This window comes from Glycine max, chromosome 16 (assembly GCF_000004515.6).
Source record: "Glycine max cultivar Williams 82 chromosome 16, Glycine_max_v4.0, whole genome shotgun sequence".
Taxonomy (NCBI): Eukaryota; Viridiplantae; Streptophyta; class Magnoliopsida; order Fabales; family Fabaceae; genus Glycine; species Glycine max.
This window is the reverse complement of record NC_038252.2, coordinates 22910027-22919110: the sequence shown is the minus strand read 5'-3', so window position 1 is coordinate 22919110 and position 9084 is coordinate 22910027. Positions and strand designations below refer to the sequence as shown.

The window sequence follows — 9084 nt, the reverse complement described above, 5'->3', positions numbered from 1 at the left end:
CACCTTTATTTACATGACAAGGCAACTAGTTGTGTGCATGCTGAATGTAGTGTATGACTAGAGGAAATCCATCTGACTTACAACCCTTTGATCCTGAGATAGATAGGACATTTCATAGATTAGTTAGGCATCATTTTATACCTTTTGATCATTCTGAGCATTCCATAACTTGTGAATCTGTGCATTCTGTTATTGGTGATTTTGAACATCCTGATCTTGAGCATTATAATTTTGAGCATTCTGATTCTGAGCATTCTGATTTTGCACATTCTGAGAACATGGCACAACCTCCACCTCGTGAGAGGACTCTAAGGGAAATGGCTGCACCTGATTTCACCTACGAAAGCTTGTGCATCCAATACCCTGATGAGGATGTCCCATATGTTCTTAAAACTGGACTGATTCATTTGCTTCCAAAGTTTCATGGCCTTGCAGGTGAAGACCCGCACAAATATTTGAAAGAATTTCACATTGTCTGCTCCACCATGAAACCCCCAGATGTCCAAGAGGATCACATATTTCTGAAGGCTTTTCCTCATTCATTAGAGGGAGTGGCAAAGGACTGGCTGTATTACCTTGCTCCAAGGTCCATCATGAGCTGGGATGACCTTAAGAGAGTATTCTTAGAAAAACTTTTCCCTGCTTCCAGGACCACAGCCTTCAGGAAGGATATCTCAGGTATTAGACAACTCAGTGGAGAGAGCCTGTATGAGTACTGGGAGAGATTTAAGAAACTATGTGCCAGTTGCCCCAACCATCAGATTTCAGAACAACTTCTTCTCCAATATTTTTATGAAGGACTCTGTAATATGGAGAGAAGTATGATAGATGCTGCCAGTGGTGGAGCCCTTGGAGACATGACTCCTGCTGAAGCCAGAAATTTAATTGAAAAGATGGCCTCCAACTCCCAGCAGTTTAGCGCCAGAAATGATGCCATAGTCATTAGAGGAGTGCATGAGGTAGCTACAAACCCATCTGCATCATCTGAAACTAAGAAGCTTGAAGGCAAACTGGATGCATTGGTTAACTTGGTAACCCAGCTGGCCTTGAATCAGAAATTTGTACCTGTCGCAAGGGTTTGTGGTTTGTGCTCCTCTGCTGACCACCATACAGACCTTTGTCGTTCCATGCAGCAACCTGGAGCAATTGAGCAGCCTGAAGCTTATGCTGCAAATATTTACAATAGACCTCCTCAACCTCAGCAGCAAAATCAACCACAGCAGAGAAATTATGACCTTTCCAGCAACAGATACAACCCTGGATGGAGGAATCACCCTAACCTCAGATGGTCCAGCCCTCAGCAACAACAACAGCAGCCTGCTCCTTCCTTCCAAAATGCTGCTGGCCAAGCAGACCATACATTCCTCCACCAATCCAACAACAGCAACAACCCCAGAAACAGCCAACAGTTGAGGCCCCTCCACAACCTTCCCTCGAAGAACTTGTGAGGCAAATGACTATGCAGAACATGCAGTTTCAGCAAGAGACCAGAGCCTCCATTCAGAGCTTAACCAATCAAATGGGACAATTGGCTACCCAATTGAATCAACAACAGTCCCAGAATTCTGACAAGCTGCCTTCTCAAGCTGTCCAAAATCCCAAAAATGTCAGTGCCATTTCATTGAGGTCGGGAAAGCAATGTCAAGGACCTCAACCCGTAGCACCTTCCTCATCTGCAAATGAACCTGCCAAACTTCACTCTATTCCAGAAAAAGGTGATGACAAAAATTTACCTAACAATTTCTGTGCAGGTGAATCTTCTTCCACAGGTAATTCTAATTTGCAAAAGCAGCACATTCCCCCTCTTCCATTCCCTCCAAGAGCAGTTTCCAACAAAAAAATGGAAGAGGCAGAGAAAGAGATCTTGGAAACGTTTAGAAAAGTAGAGGTAAACATACCTCTGTTGGATGCAATAAAGCAAATTCCAAGATATGCCAGCTGTGCACTAATAAGCGGAAGCTTAAAGGAAGTGAACCAATTAGCATGGGCAGAAATGTCTCCGCATTGATTGGTAAATCTGTTCCTCAAATTCCTGAAAAATGCAATGATCCAGGTACATTCAGCATACCTTGTATTATAGGGAATAGTAAGTTTGACAATGCCATGCTAGATTTAGGAGCCTCCGTTAGTGTTATGCCTCTGTCAATTTTTAATTCTCTATCTCTAGGTCCCTTGCAGTCAACTGATGTTGTAATTCATTTAGCTAATAGAAGTGTTGCCTATCCTGTTGGTTTCATAGAAGATGTCTTAGTTAGAGTTGGTGAACTGATTTTCCCTGTTTATTTTTATATCTTGAATATGGAAGATGGATTTTCTCAAGGATCAGTTCCCATCATTCTAGGCAGACCCTTTATGAAAACTGCTAGAACTAAGATAGATGTTTATGCAAGCACACTGTCTATGGAATTTGGTGACATAACTGTTCATTTTAATATTCTGGATGCTATGAAATACCCATCTGAAGATCTTTCTGTATTTCGTGCTAAAATAATTGACCATGTTGTTGATGAATACATGACTGATCTTTATTCTAATCTGCATGCCTCTCACTCTTCATGCATTGAGTCTGAAATTGTACTTGATCATATGTCTGAATTTGATGCTGAGAGTGAATCTGAGAGTGATATTGATTGCATGTCTGGTGGTGGTGTTTTACCTCTCGAGATTGATTTTATAGAGTCAGATAGGACTAACCATGTTTCAGGAAGTACACATACCTCTGACTTTCTTTATGAGGTAAAGGCTGAGAAACCATCTCCTTCTACCACTGTCCAGCCGACCACACCAGAATTGAAGCCTCTGCCATCAAATTTAAAATACGCTTACTTGGATGATAGCAAGAGTTTTCCAGTGATTATATCTGCCTCCCTTGCTGATGAGCAAGAGGAGAAGTTGTTGTCAGTTCTCAAGAAGCATAAGAAGGCTATAGGCTGGACCCTGGCGGACATTCCTGGTATTAGCCCATCCACATGTATGCATCGAATAAATTTAGAGGATGGAGCTAAACCAGTAAGACAACCACAGAGAAGACTCAACCCGGTGATTCTTGATGTAGTAAAGAAGGAGATAACCAAGCTTTTGCAAGCTGGAATCATTTATCCTATCTCCAATCGCCAATGGGTGAGTCCCGTCCAGGTAGTCCTGAAGAAGACTGGCCTCACAGTGATCAGAAATGAGAAGGAAGAGCTGATTCCTACTCGGGTGCAGAACAGTTGGAGAGTCTGCATTGACTATAGGAGGCTGAACCAGGTTACCAAAAAGGACCATTTTCCCCTGCCATTCATTGACCAGATGCTTGAACGCCTGGTAGGTAAATCCCACTACTGTTTCCTTGATGGTTTTTCTGGTTATATGCAAATTACTATTGCTCCTGAGGATCAGGAAAAGACCACATTCACCTGCCCCTTCGGCACTTTTGCTTATAGGAGGATGCCTTTCGGCCTGTGCAATGCCCCTGGTACCTTCCAGCGGTGCATGATTAGTATTTTCAGTGATTTTTTAGAAAATTGCATAGAGGTGTTTATGGATGATTTCACTGTATATGGATCCTCTTTTGATGGTTGTTTGAATAGTTTGGAAAAAGTTTTGAATAGATGCATTGAAACTAACCTTGTTCTAAATTTTGAAAAATGTCATTTTATGGTTGAGCAAGGTATAGTTTTAGGCCACAATTTCTGTTATTTCACAATTGCCTTACCCCTCTTGTGTGCGAGAGGTGCGATCTTTTCTTGGTCATGCAGGATTCTACAGGCGCTTTATAAGGGATTTTAGCAAAGTAGCCCTTCCACTGTCCAACTTGTTGCAAAAGGAGGTGGAGTTTGACTTTAATGACAGATGCAAAGAGGCTTTTGATTGCCTCAAAAGAGCGTTGACTACCACCCCCATCATCCAGGCACCCGATTGGACAGCCCTTTTTGAGCTTATGTGTGATGCATCAAATTATGCATTGGGGGCTGTCCTTGCTCAGAAAATTGATAAATTGCCCAGGGTGATATATTATGCTTCTAGGACTTTAGATGCTGCCCAAGCAAATTATACTACTACTGAGAAAGAGCTTCTAGCCATAGGTTTTGCTCTTGAAAAATTTCGATCTTATTTGCTTGGTACTCGTATTATTGTTTATACTGACCATGCAGCTCTAAAGTACTTGTTGAAGAAGGCTGATTCTAAGCCTAGGTTGATCCGATGGATGCTCTGGCTCCAAGAGTTTGACTTGGAGATCCGTGATAGGAGCGGAGCACAAAATCTAGTTGCTGATCATTTGAGTCGGATCGAACGTGTCTCTGATGCAGATTCACCTATTCGGGATGATTTCCCGGATGATCATTTGTATATATTGTATAGTATTTCTGACTCTCTTTCTACTCCCTGGTTTGCTAACATTGTCAATTATTTAGTTGCCTCTGTTTTTCCTCCCTTAGCATCTAAGGCCCAAAAAGATAAAATTAAAAGTGATGCTAAGCATTTTATTTGGGATGACCCCTACTTGTGGAAATTGTGCAGTGATCAGGTCATTAGACGGTGCATTCCAGATCATGAGACTGACTCAGTCCTGCAGTTCTGTCATTCTTCCGCACCGGAAGGTCATCTAGGCGTTCAAAGGACAGCTCGCAAAGTGCTTGATTGTGGTTTTTATTGGCCCACCATCTTTAAAGATGCGTGGAAGATCTGCAGCACTTGTGAGCAGTGTCAGAGAGCAGGAAATACACTTACATGGCGACAACAAATGCCTCAGCAACCTATGCTATTCTGTGAGGTGTTTGATGTCTGGGGTATAGATTTCATGGGCCCTTTTCCTGTCTCTTTTGGTTATGTTTACATTCTCCTTGCAGTTGACTATGTTTCAAAATGGGTGGAAGCCAAGCCCACTAGAACTAATGATGCTAAAGTTGTCGCAGACTTTGTCAGGTCTAATCTGTTTTGCAGGTTTGGAGTACCTAAAGCAATTGTTAGTGATCAAGGAACCCATTTTTGCAACAGGACAATGCATGCCCTGCTTAAAAAGTACGGGGTGGTACATAGGGTATCCACACCATACCACCCCCAGACCAATGGACAGGCAGAAATTTCTAACCGAGAAATCAAGCGAATTTTAGAGAAGATTGTGCAGCCAAGCAGGAAAGATTGGAGTACCAGGCTTGATGATGCTCTCTGGGCACATCGGACTGCCTACAAAGCACCCATAGGAATGTCTCCTTATCGGGTTGTCTTTGGAAAGGCATGTCATCTTCCAGTGGAAATTGAGCACAAAGCTTACTGGGCAGTGAAGACTTGCAACTTCTCTATGGACCAAGCTGGTGAGGAAAGAAAGTTGCAACTGAGTGAGTTAGATGAAATCCGCCTAGAAGCCTACGAGAATGCCAAGTTCTACAAAGAAAAGACCAAGAAGTTCCATGATAGCATGATAGTTAAAAAAGACTTCGTGGTTGGGCAAAAAGTGTTATTGTATAATTCTAGGCTTGGACTCATGAGTGGTAAGTTGAGGTCTAAGTGGATTGGTCCTTTTGTTGTTACTAATGTTTTTCCTTATGGTACAGTTGAGATCAAAAGCGACTCCACAAACAAGAGCTTCAAGGTCAACGGACATCGACTTAAGTCATTCCTCACGAACCCTTCTTTAGTGGACGTAGTGGTGGAAGAGACTTCCTTACTCCACCCTACTCTTCCTCCACCATGACTTAGGGAGTTTCTTTTTCTTTTCCTATCTCTTTCTTTGCTTTTATTACACTTGTCCGATTCTCTTTGATGATTTAATTGTTTTTAATCTTTTAATTGTGCTACATTGAGGACAATGTGTTGTTTAAGTATGGGGGGGGGGAGTGTTCTTTGATTTTGCTAGTTTTGTTGGTTTTGTTAATTTGTTAGTTGTGTTAATTTGTTAATGTTGTTAGTTTCGTCGGATTTTTAGTTTAATATTTTGGGTCAATTTTGTGTGCTCGTACGACTTTGCATGTTTTTCTTTGAATTATAGGATATGTTCAAGAAATGGGTAATTGTTTTGAAAATAAAAGTTCTTGACATTTTGTGACTTGAAATCCTTGATTCTTCTCTACATGTCATGATAGTTTTGAAAGCTCAATTTGAAAGTGATGATTTTACCTTTGTGAGAATTTGAGCCATCCATCATCATAATCATTTGGTGTGTTTTTCCTCATTGATTGCTTGCACAATAGCCTTGGCTTGATTCTTGTTAATGCGTCCTAATTCACATGCATATTTGGAAATGATTAAGGCAATTTTGTTCTTATAAGCTTCTAGCCAAATGGACTTACCTTGAATTAATTCCTTTGATAGCCCTTTTGAGCCTTGTTTCCCTTTCCTTGTTTTGAAGCTCACTACAAGCCTTAAGTGAAAAACCATGATATCACCATATCCTTAAGGAATTTTGGAGCTTTGGAATTGTTTTGGGAATAAGTGTGGGGGGTTTTTGTTTCATTGGACAACTTGTTTTGTTGGCTATGCTTCATGATGTATTTTGGGCCATACTTGATGTACATTGTATATTGGTTAAATGTTGGACATGCTGAATGAAATGTTGTTTCTCAAAGGCTATAGAGTAAAAAAAAAAAAAAAATCGAAAAAAAAAAATCGAAAAAAGAAAAAGAAAAGCAATAAAGTTGAGTGAATAAGATCTTAAATGGCACAAGAATGATGAAACTCTTGGTTCTACTCTTCATGTTTAAATTTTATCTTTACTTTTTTTTTATTTTCTTATTTTTATTTTTAATATGCACTTATTCCCCTTTGCTCCTCTATTCCTTTGGGATTTAGCCACTTATTCCATATTTCTCCATACCTTGTCCTTGGCCCCATTACAACCTTAAAAGACCTTTTGATCCTCATGTGCTTGTGTTTGTGGGTTGATTGTCAATTTTAGAATCTTGCCAAGTCTATGTGGTGTTTGCTTTCATGGGTGCTTTGAGGGTAAATAGTAGCCTAGACACTTGAGAGATAGAGTGTATATCTTGTGAGGCTTTATCACTTTTCATTCTTGAGCTAATTAACTATTTTGCCATGATTGGGTTGCTTGGATGATTTTCATGAATGTCTTGATTTTTTTGGATTTCCTTATGTTAGATGTTACCCATTCCTTTCATTCCTTGATGTTCATTGAGAAATATATGAATGTGTTTGTTTGTCTCTCTTTGATATCCTTGGATTTTGTTCTTTGTTTCATTTTGCCCAGCAGTGCAAAAGGCTAAGTATGGGGGGTTTTGATGTGCCATCATTTTCTTCTATTTTCTAAACCCTTTTTGCACCATTTTAATTATTGATTGGTCTTAATTGTCAATTAATTAGGCAGTTTTATTATTTGGGCTCATTTAGCTAATTTGATGTTTTAAATCTAATTTCAGGAATTAATGAAACATTGAGCTTAATCCGGATTTTAGTTGTGGACTTGAAGAGGGCAAATAAAGCAGCGCTTACCTTAGTTAATATCTAATTAGGAAATTTCGCAATTTTATGTCGTTCAGTGTTTATTTCGTTTTGGGCCAGAGTATTGTAATAGGGCCCAATGACTTTGAGTGACTCTTTTTAAATAGCTGCCTTGGGATTCGTGCAAGGCATTCTGTTATGCTATTCATTATTCAGAGCTTTTGTTTTAGGGTTTTTCGTTTTTCTGCTTAATGCTACTGTTCACGTAATGGAATTTTACGTTTTCTGTTCCTAATTACAATTTCGTTCTTGCTTCTTCTTCTACTCTCATTTACGTTTCTGTTTCATCTACGTTTCTATTCATTTACGTTTTTGTTCATTTACGTTTCTGCTTCATGTTTCATTTTCGTTTTCTGTTTGAATCCATGGAAGGCTAGATTTTCTGGTCTTGTTTCCTTTTGAGGACGAAGCCCAACTCTCTTTGAGGTTTCGCTTGAAATGTGGTTCCCTGGCAGTTTTCCCTTCACCAGTTATCCCAAATTCGTGAATATTAATCAGTGCACGCTTCGTGTTCGATTAATTGCCTCTGAGCCTAACTTGCGTTCATGCTTAATGGACGAAGGGCTAACTGGTGTATGTGGTGCCTAATCACGTATTGACAACCCTAAGTTGATTTTCGCTTAGTAAATTGAAATAGGGTTGGATTAAGTGGTTGACTGTTAGGGACGAATTCTCCATAACCCAGGATAAGAGAATGGCTTCTGAATCAAAGGAAACAACCCGTTTTTAATATTAGTAATTTCGTATTCCAGTTTACTTGTTCTGCTCTTTAATCACAAAACAAACAACCCCCCCCCCCCCCCAATCGCTACTGTTACTGCAAGTATATTATGAACATTTGGTTTGTCACTGCTCGTTGGGAAACGACCTAGGATCACTTCCTAGTTACTGCATTTTCATGTTTATTTGATTCGGGTACGGCCTCGATCATTCCCCTTTCTTTGTTTTGAAGCTCATTACAAGCCTTAAGTGAAAAACCATGATCTCACCCTACCCTTAAGGAATTTTGGAGCTTTGGAATTGTTTTGGGAATAAGTGTGGGGTGTGGGGGGGTATGTTTCATTGGATGTTTTTGTTGGTCATGCTTGATGATGTATTTTGGCCATGCTTGATGTATATACATATATTTCCTAATTGTTGCTTTATTTTTCAAATGCTTTCAATTGCTACTGCTCATGTTAAAAAACGAAAAAAAATAGAAAAAACGAAAAAAAAAACAGAAAAAGAATGAAGTTGAATAAATGAGGTCTTGGTTTGAAGACTTGGATTGGTTTGAAGACTTGGTTGATTTTTGTTTTGGGTATACTTTTTATGTTTAATTTTTAATTTTGGTTTTGGGGTTTACTACTTTTACTTAGTTTCCACTTATTCCCCATTGCTCCTCTATTCCTTTGGGTTTTAGCTACTTATCCCATACTTTCCTCTACCTTGTCCTTGGCCCCATTACAATCTTAAAAGACCTTTTGATCCTCATGTGCATGTGTTTGTGGTGTGGTTGTCAATTTTAGAGTCTTGCCAAGTCTATGTGGTGTTTGTTTTCATGGGTGCTATGAGAGTAAACAGTAGCCTAGACACTTGAGAGATAGAGTGCATATCTTGTGACGCTTTATCACTTTTATTCAATTCTTGAGCTGATTGACTATCTTG

At 39.7% G+C, this 9084-nt stretch overlaps 1 non-coding gene across 1 annotated transcript; it reads right to left on the bottom strand.

The window, feature by feature from the left end:
* Positions 1-656: 656 nt before the first annotated feature.
* On the bottom strand, positions 657-763 carry LOC112999880 (small nucleolar RNA R71). Its single transcript, XR_003265098.1, has one exon. It is a non-coding gene; the product is annotated as a small nucleolar RNA R71 (small nucleolar RNA).
* Positions 764-9084: the final 8321 nt, after the last annotated feature.